This window comes from Pistacia vera, unplaced genomic scaffold (genome assembly GCF_008641045.1).
Source record: "Pistacia vera cultivar Batoury unplaced genomic scaffold, PisVer_v2 Contig603, whole genome shotgun sequence".
NCBI lineage: Eukaryota > Viridiplantae > Streptophyta > Magnoliopsida > Sapindales > Anacardiaceae > Pistacia > Pistacia vera.
In genome coordinates, this window is record NW_022196450.1 from 1 (window position 1) to 6,155 (window position 6,155).

A 6,155-nucleotide genomic window follows, 5' to 3' on the forward strand; every position below is an offset into this window, starting at 1 on the left:
TTGGAAAATCAATATATAAAGCAATAATGAGAACTGTTATAAACACACTTGTAAAAGTATTGGTCATTTGTACTTGATATATAAAAGCAATATTCACTGTGTATAAAGATTATACAGCTGGATAAGATATCCAATTTCGCCTTAATTTGTCTTTCTACTTGGTAGTTCATCTAATGACGATTTGCAGCAGGAGTTCATGGTAGGATTAACCTTCAACAATTTTCACAGGAGTTCTGCAGAAAAAAGGTAAAGGTTAAACAACCTACAGAAGAAATAGTGAAGATTGTAGTGTTCAAGAGAAGTGGCTTTATGGTTAGAAACCATCACTTACCCAAATGGACTTTGTTTAATCGATAGTAGTTCTACATCCAACTGCACATTCAAAATGAAAGATAAATGTAAAGATGAAGTGTAGGAGACATCAATGGAAAGGTAGAAGGAATGTAATAGCAAATAAACCACCATTACGTAGCCTGATGGTAAAAGAGCAAAAGGGTCTAGAAAAACCATCATTAAGTGGTCTGCTGGTAAAAGAGCAAAGGGGTCCAACATAGGTTTCTAAGTTCGAGTCCCTCAGGCACTAATAGGGATGACTATTGAGAGGATTTACCTGATTGTTCAGTTCAGGGCCTAGAATGATTAGTTGAGATACACCCCTAGGCACTAATAGGGATGACCATTGAGAGGATTTATTCGGCTGTTCACTTTAAGGCTTTAAGGGATTAGTTGAAGTGTGCGTAAGCTGGTCTAGACACCCCTAATAACCAAAAAAAAAAATAATTGTAACAACAGACTAACAAATAACTACTTTCACAACATAAGATTAGAGTCAACAACATTGTATTTTCGAAAGAGGAAAGAAATGGTCAAGAAACTCGAACTATTGAACATGAAGATGGTGTATTCTAGAAAACAAAGTTTATAATACGATTGGTTTATTTCTTATACTTTGAAAGATCTTTTTGGATAATTTTGAAGCCTAATGTGGTTCATTTCAATCATCTTTGTGAGCCTCGAGACGGTGAGTTTGGCACATTATTTCTACTCATATTCCCAATCCTATTCTCCAAATATTGTTTGTTTTGTTATTTGAGAAATATTAGTATATTTTTTTAATTACTTTTGGACCCCTTAAGTTTATTAATTTCAAAATACCCCCCCAAAAAAGGTTAAAAATTAACAAAAAACACCTCCATCCACCCATACTTGCCAGATTCCGATAACCACCGTGGGTGGTTTCCGGAATCTATTACAACGGCCTACGAATTACCAAAACTGGCCAGTAATTCACAGATCTGGCCGTCAGCGACGACCAAAGAAATGGTTGTAGTTGACGATCAACGACGACTAAATCTTGGCCATCGTTGACCGACAACGACGGCCATATCCACTGGCCGTTATTGACGGCCACATCTGGACTTTCCAACCATCAACGGCTAGATCTGGCCGTAGATTTGGCATTTTCCGACCAGATCCACCATGGATCTGGTCGGAAAAGGCTTTATCGATGCCTTACCTGCCAGATTTGACCGGTCAGCGTCGTAACGCCATTTTTCGGCCAGATTCCGATGGTGGTGGCCAGAATCTAGCACTGTGGGTGGTGGGGGTGTTTTTGTCATTTTACAAAATTTTTATATATTGGGGTGTTTAGTTAAATTAGCAAACCTAGGGGGTTTTTTCGTAAATTTTTAAATTTTACCTCGTAATATTCTCTTATTCAACTACCCAATATTATTCCCAAAATCCTATCTAAAATAATAAAACAAACGGACCCAATATTTTCCAAACTATAATTAAATTGAATTTGCTACCAGCATCCTAAAAACTTGATATCAGTTCTACAACTAACAGGAACAATTGGTTGAAACAAAATTAACCATAAACCATTGATGTTACAGAATCGGTCCATCCCAAATTTAATAGTGAATATTTATAATGAGTGATGCTACACTTACAAAAACTCTATACAAAGTCTTTCATACAAAGTGACGTGTCAAAATATGATTGAATAAATTAATATAAAAATTAACTTAAAAATGCATTAAATGATAGGAATGATTTTTATATTAAGTATCAATCATATTTTGACATGTTACTTTATACAGAATCTTTATAAGTATATTATTATTCAATCAATGACGGTATTAACAATAGTGGAGGACCACTGGGTGGCCGAGTGGTTTGATAGAGACACTCTGGTGTATTACTCAAGGTCTTGAGTTCGGTCTCTCCGATTGCTAATAGGATAGCCACTAGAATTTTACTCGGTTGGTAATTCCAAGGTCCTAGAGGATTAGTTGTAAGTACGTAAGCTGACCCAGACACCCCCGATCATTAAAAAAAAAAAAAAAAAGATCAAAGTTTGGAATTACTAGATATTAGGCTTACCATTGAGAAGTTAAATTAATAATATAATGAAATAGGGATGAAAGAGAAACGATCATCGTCCCTTAAGTTGTTTTTCAATTTATATCTAGGTTTATTTTAATCCATATTAGAGCATTTCCAAATGACCTTTATATTACTCACAACTATTATTATAAAGAGTTATCCAAGAAATAAGATCCAACAGACTCTTTATTATTTAATATAAAATTAAAGTGAGTTGACTCTCCACATTGATATTCAAATTTCACTCTCTATCCTAATTTAAATAATAAATTACAAGTTTCTATGTATTTTATTATGATTTATCTCTCCTATTAGATTCTTTCTGAAAAAACATATTCTCTCTCCTAAAATTTATATCTATTGGATTTGAATCAAATTTATTCTTTATATTTAAAATCAATAAAGATACGCTTTATTTATACGAAATACTCTTTCATTAGAGATGCTCTTACAATGTAAAATTAGGGTCAACATTCTCCAACCCTTAAGAGTTCATTCTATAAGTTTACACTACTAGCATAAAGAAATAGATCTTGCAGAAGAGGGTTGTGAAAAAATGAATGCCATCTTCAAGTATGATAAATAAAATTTAGAACTTAGTAATAATAGTATGAGTTTCCTCTAAATTTTCCATAAGAAGAGAAGCACATAATTAGGTTACCTCTATTGTTGCATTTGGAGGGATTTCCTGGACTCCTTTACTTCCATAAGCAGCTCAGGAGGAACTATTAGCAGTCGCTGCAAAACTTAGTTGATTAAATTTTGACCAACTAATAGCAGAATAAAAACTTCATTAATTTTATTATCAATATCAAGTAGAAAGCTAAATGTTCATCATACTGACAACGTGTCGGGGTGAGAAGTAATTGATAATAAGCTTATGAAAGTAATCTAAATCATAGTGGGGGAGATAATATACTCCACCTACTTCATCTTTCTCTTAAAGAAAATCAATATAGAAAAATTTTACTTCACTATTGTGAGGGAATTAAATCTTTACATATATTTCTCTGTTATATGATTAAAGTAGAAGAAAAAAATTGGATTTTGAGACAAATAAAACTCTGCTGTGATGCTAATAGATGGTTTTTAAAAGCCTGAAACTGGTCTCCACCTGCCCTCCAACATGCATGCCTTCAACACCGAGATCTAATCCTTTAAGGACATTTCCTCTCTCAGATTGGCCCACATCCAAAACCAAAGGCTGCATCAATACAAGCATACCACCATTGTTAAGAGTAATAGAACAATAAGGAATTAATTTTCTAGCTGTTTCCTATGCAAGAACATATTGGTTTGAATAATTATGCAGAAGAAACTTATTCCCCATAAATAACTCACCTACAATGCCAGTCTTGTAAATGCATACTTTATGTGCATGTCAATGGTGGGGCATCTTAATTATACTTTGGCTATCACAGATTTGTTCAGAATAAGGCGAGATACACAAATGTTTTTCTCTAGTTACCTAATTATCAGTGGAGAGTGAGAAGGGCTCCTTACCGTCCCACCACCGACACAAGTCCTTGTCTACTAGTCATAAAAGTGAATATTCTTCCATTTGGCACAAGTGAACCTGCAACATCAGATAAACATAAAAATAAACACAACTCTGTTACCCATTATCTCACAGAACATTACTGCAGTCTTCATGATTATACTTACAACTATGCTTTGAGTTTGAAATCTTTTTTCTCCTTATTTTTCTTAGCTTTTACAGGGCGTTCAAAACTAGACCATTGATCTAAGAACTGGACATACCACCCCCGCGAAGTATTTCTCTCTCAGATGATATTTAACAGAAGAAGTTCATAAAAACTTTTGTTTTTTGGATTCTAGACTAGAATTGCACAAACTGTCTTAACACTTTAGACCATTAAGTTAAATTTAACTGCATACCCTACTCTCACACAGCGAAAAAAGGAAAACAAGGATCATTTGAAGTATATTATTATTGAAAATAATGTGAATCTGAGATTCTCATATCAGAAAGTTTTATTCCACGTGATCCTCATATCAAGAATTTCCTCTATTACACTGGTCCTTAGCAATATCAATAATGATTATAAGAATTTCCTCTATAGTATTCTTTTCAGAGGTCTAGGGTAACCTGAGTAAAACATTACAGCTTTTATCAGTCATAACATTAATTGACATGAGTATTGATATTCCTACTTCCTACGGGTCTTGTTGAAAGCTGTAATGTCTTAAAAATTGAATATAACTGAGTCCAACCGTACTGCAACCCGGATCCCTTCTTCGCTTTCTGGTCCACCTCCAACCTTCATTCATAGTACCTGAGGATGTTACCATCGCAACTCTAGTAAAAACTTGTATCTAGGAAAAGATATCCTCAAAAGGCAAACATGTTTTCTAGAAATGAAACCAACAAAGGAATTAGCTGGAAAATTTATCATTCAGCAGAACATAAACTATACACACTCATCATCGCAATACAATTCTGACAATCTATACTTGAAACTAAATAAAATACTGACTTCAACACCATTGGAAGCGTTTTGTATTCGCTCTCGGATTTTGGCTCCTCTAAGCTGAATCAACAACAAAACAATAGCAGATTAAACGACTGTAAAAATAGTTACATTTAGCACCACATAAATCACTTCAAACGGAAACTTACAGCTCTTCTGCTTGGTGCTAACTGCCTCAGCAATGTCACAGACAAAAATTCCAGCAGCTGCTTTTAATCAAAAGTAAATAAGACATCACACATGTAATTGATTTGAGTTATTAATCACAATCGTTTGATAAATATTGTAATTGAAGGTAGATAAAATATTATAGAGATATGAAGAGAAAAAGAAACCAGCACTGAGGAGGGAACCATGAGTGGCCTCCTGGCCTCACGTTGTGAAGAAAGTGTTACTGGTTTTTCAGTTTCATTTGATGAAGACAATGAGCAGTGACTAGGCAGAACCACACTTGAGTTTGTTCTGATGGTCTCTTCCCGAGATTAACAAGTTCTTATAATTAGCATTGTTAAAAAAACTCAAAAACCTTAAATTGCATGCACGAGAGAATAAAGAGAGAGAGTACTTGAGATGGGAATGGAAATAAGAGGGTTATAAGGAGAGTAGATGGGTGTGTTGATAGCAGGGAAGAAGAGAGTTCCATTGATTTGATTAGTTATGAGTTGAGGGAATAATTTCAGCTGGGTTTGTGTTTTGGTTGTCATAAAGAGAAGATAACATGTTCAATGTCATCCACAATTAAGCTCTCCAAATCACAAAACATTATGCCATAGAGATGTCATTCAAGATTATTCATATTAATTTCCCTGAAATAAATTCTCCAGATTTTGCTAAATTAATAACTTAAATTCATGTTTCTGTTTCCTATCAAAACTGGTTTAATTTTCTTCACTTCCTCCTTTGAAGAAATTTTGGTCTTTTTGAACAGGCATGACCATTTGCCACATTTAAAAAAGGCTCACGATGCCCTTCCCATGATCTCCACATTCTCCACATCTTCAAATTTAATTCATAATTTCTTCTTTTAATCTTGTTTTTGCTGTTGTTGAGAATGATTACTCATTAAAATTGCCATGACCTGTATTAGTCCATTTTAAAAGGAAGTTCATTTTTTCTTATTTGAATTGTATATTTAGAATGTAAATTTTTTTTTTTTTTAAATGTTTATAAGCTTTACATAGGAAATTAAACGTAATTGTATTCAATATACTATTCTTCTTAATACTTACCCAAATTTTATATCTTAAATACTTATTCTAATATTATATCTCA

General features: G+C 33.6%; 2 long non-coding RNA genes across 2 annotated transcripts; both read right to left on the minus strand.

Annotated features, from left to right (window-relative positions):
- Nucleotides 1-383: 383 nt before the first annotated feature.
- Nucleotides 384-3,587, minus strand: LOC116110507. The gene is made up of 3 exons (XR_004124919.1): nucleotides 3,506-3,587; nucleotides 3,053-3,129; nucleotides 384-757 (listed from the first exon to the last, which is right to left on the minus strand). It is a non-coding gene; the product is annotated as an uncharacterized LOC116110507 (long non-coding RNA).
- Nucleotides 3,588-4,932: 1,345 nt separating this feature from the next.
- Nucleotides 4,933-5,353, minus strand: LOC116110506. Its single transcript, XR_004124918.1, has 3 exons — nucleotides 5,219-5,353; nucleotides 5,033-5,089; nucleotides 4,933-4,943 (listed from the first exon to the last, which is right to left on the minus strand). It is a non-coding gene; the product is annotated as an uncharacterized LOC116110506 (long non-coding RNA).
- Between the last annotated feature and the right edge of the window lie 802 nt (nucleotides 5,354-6,155).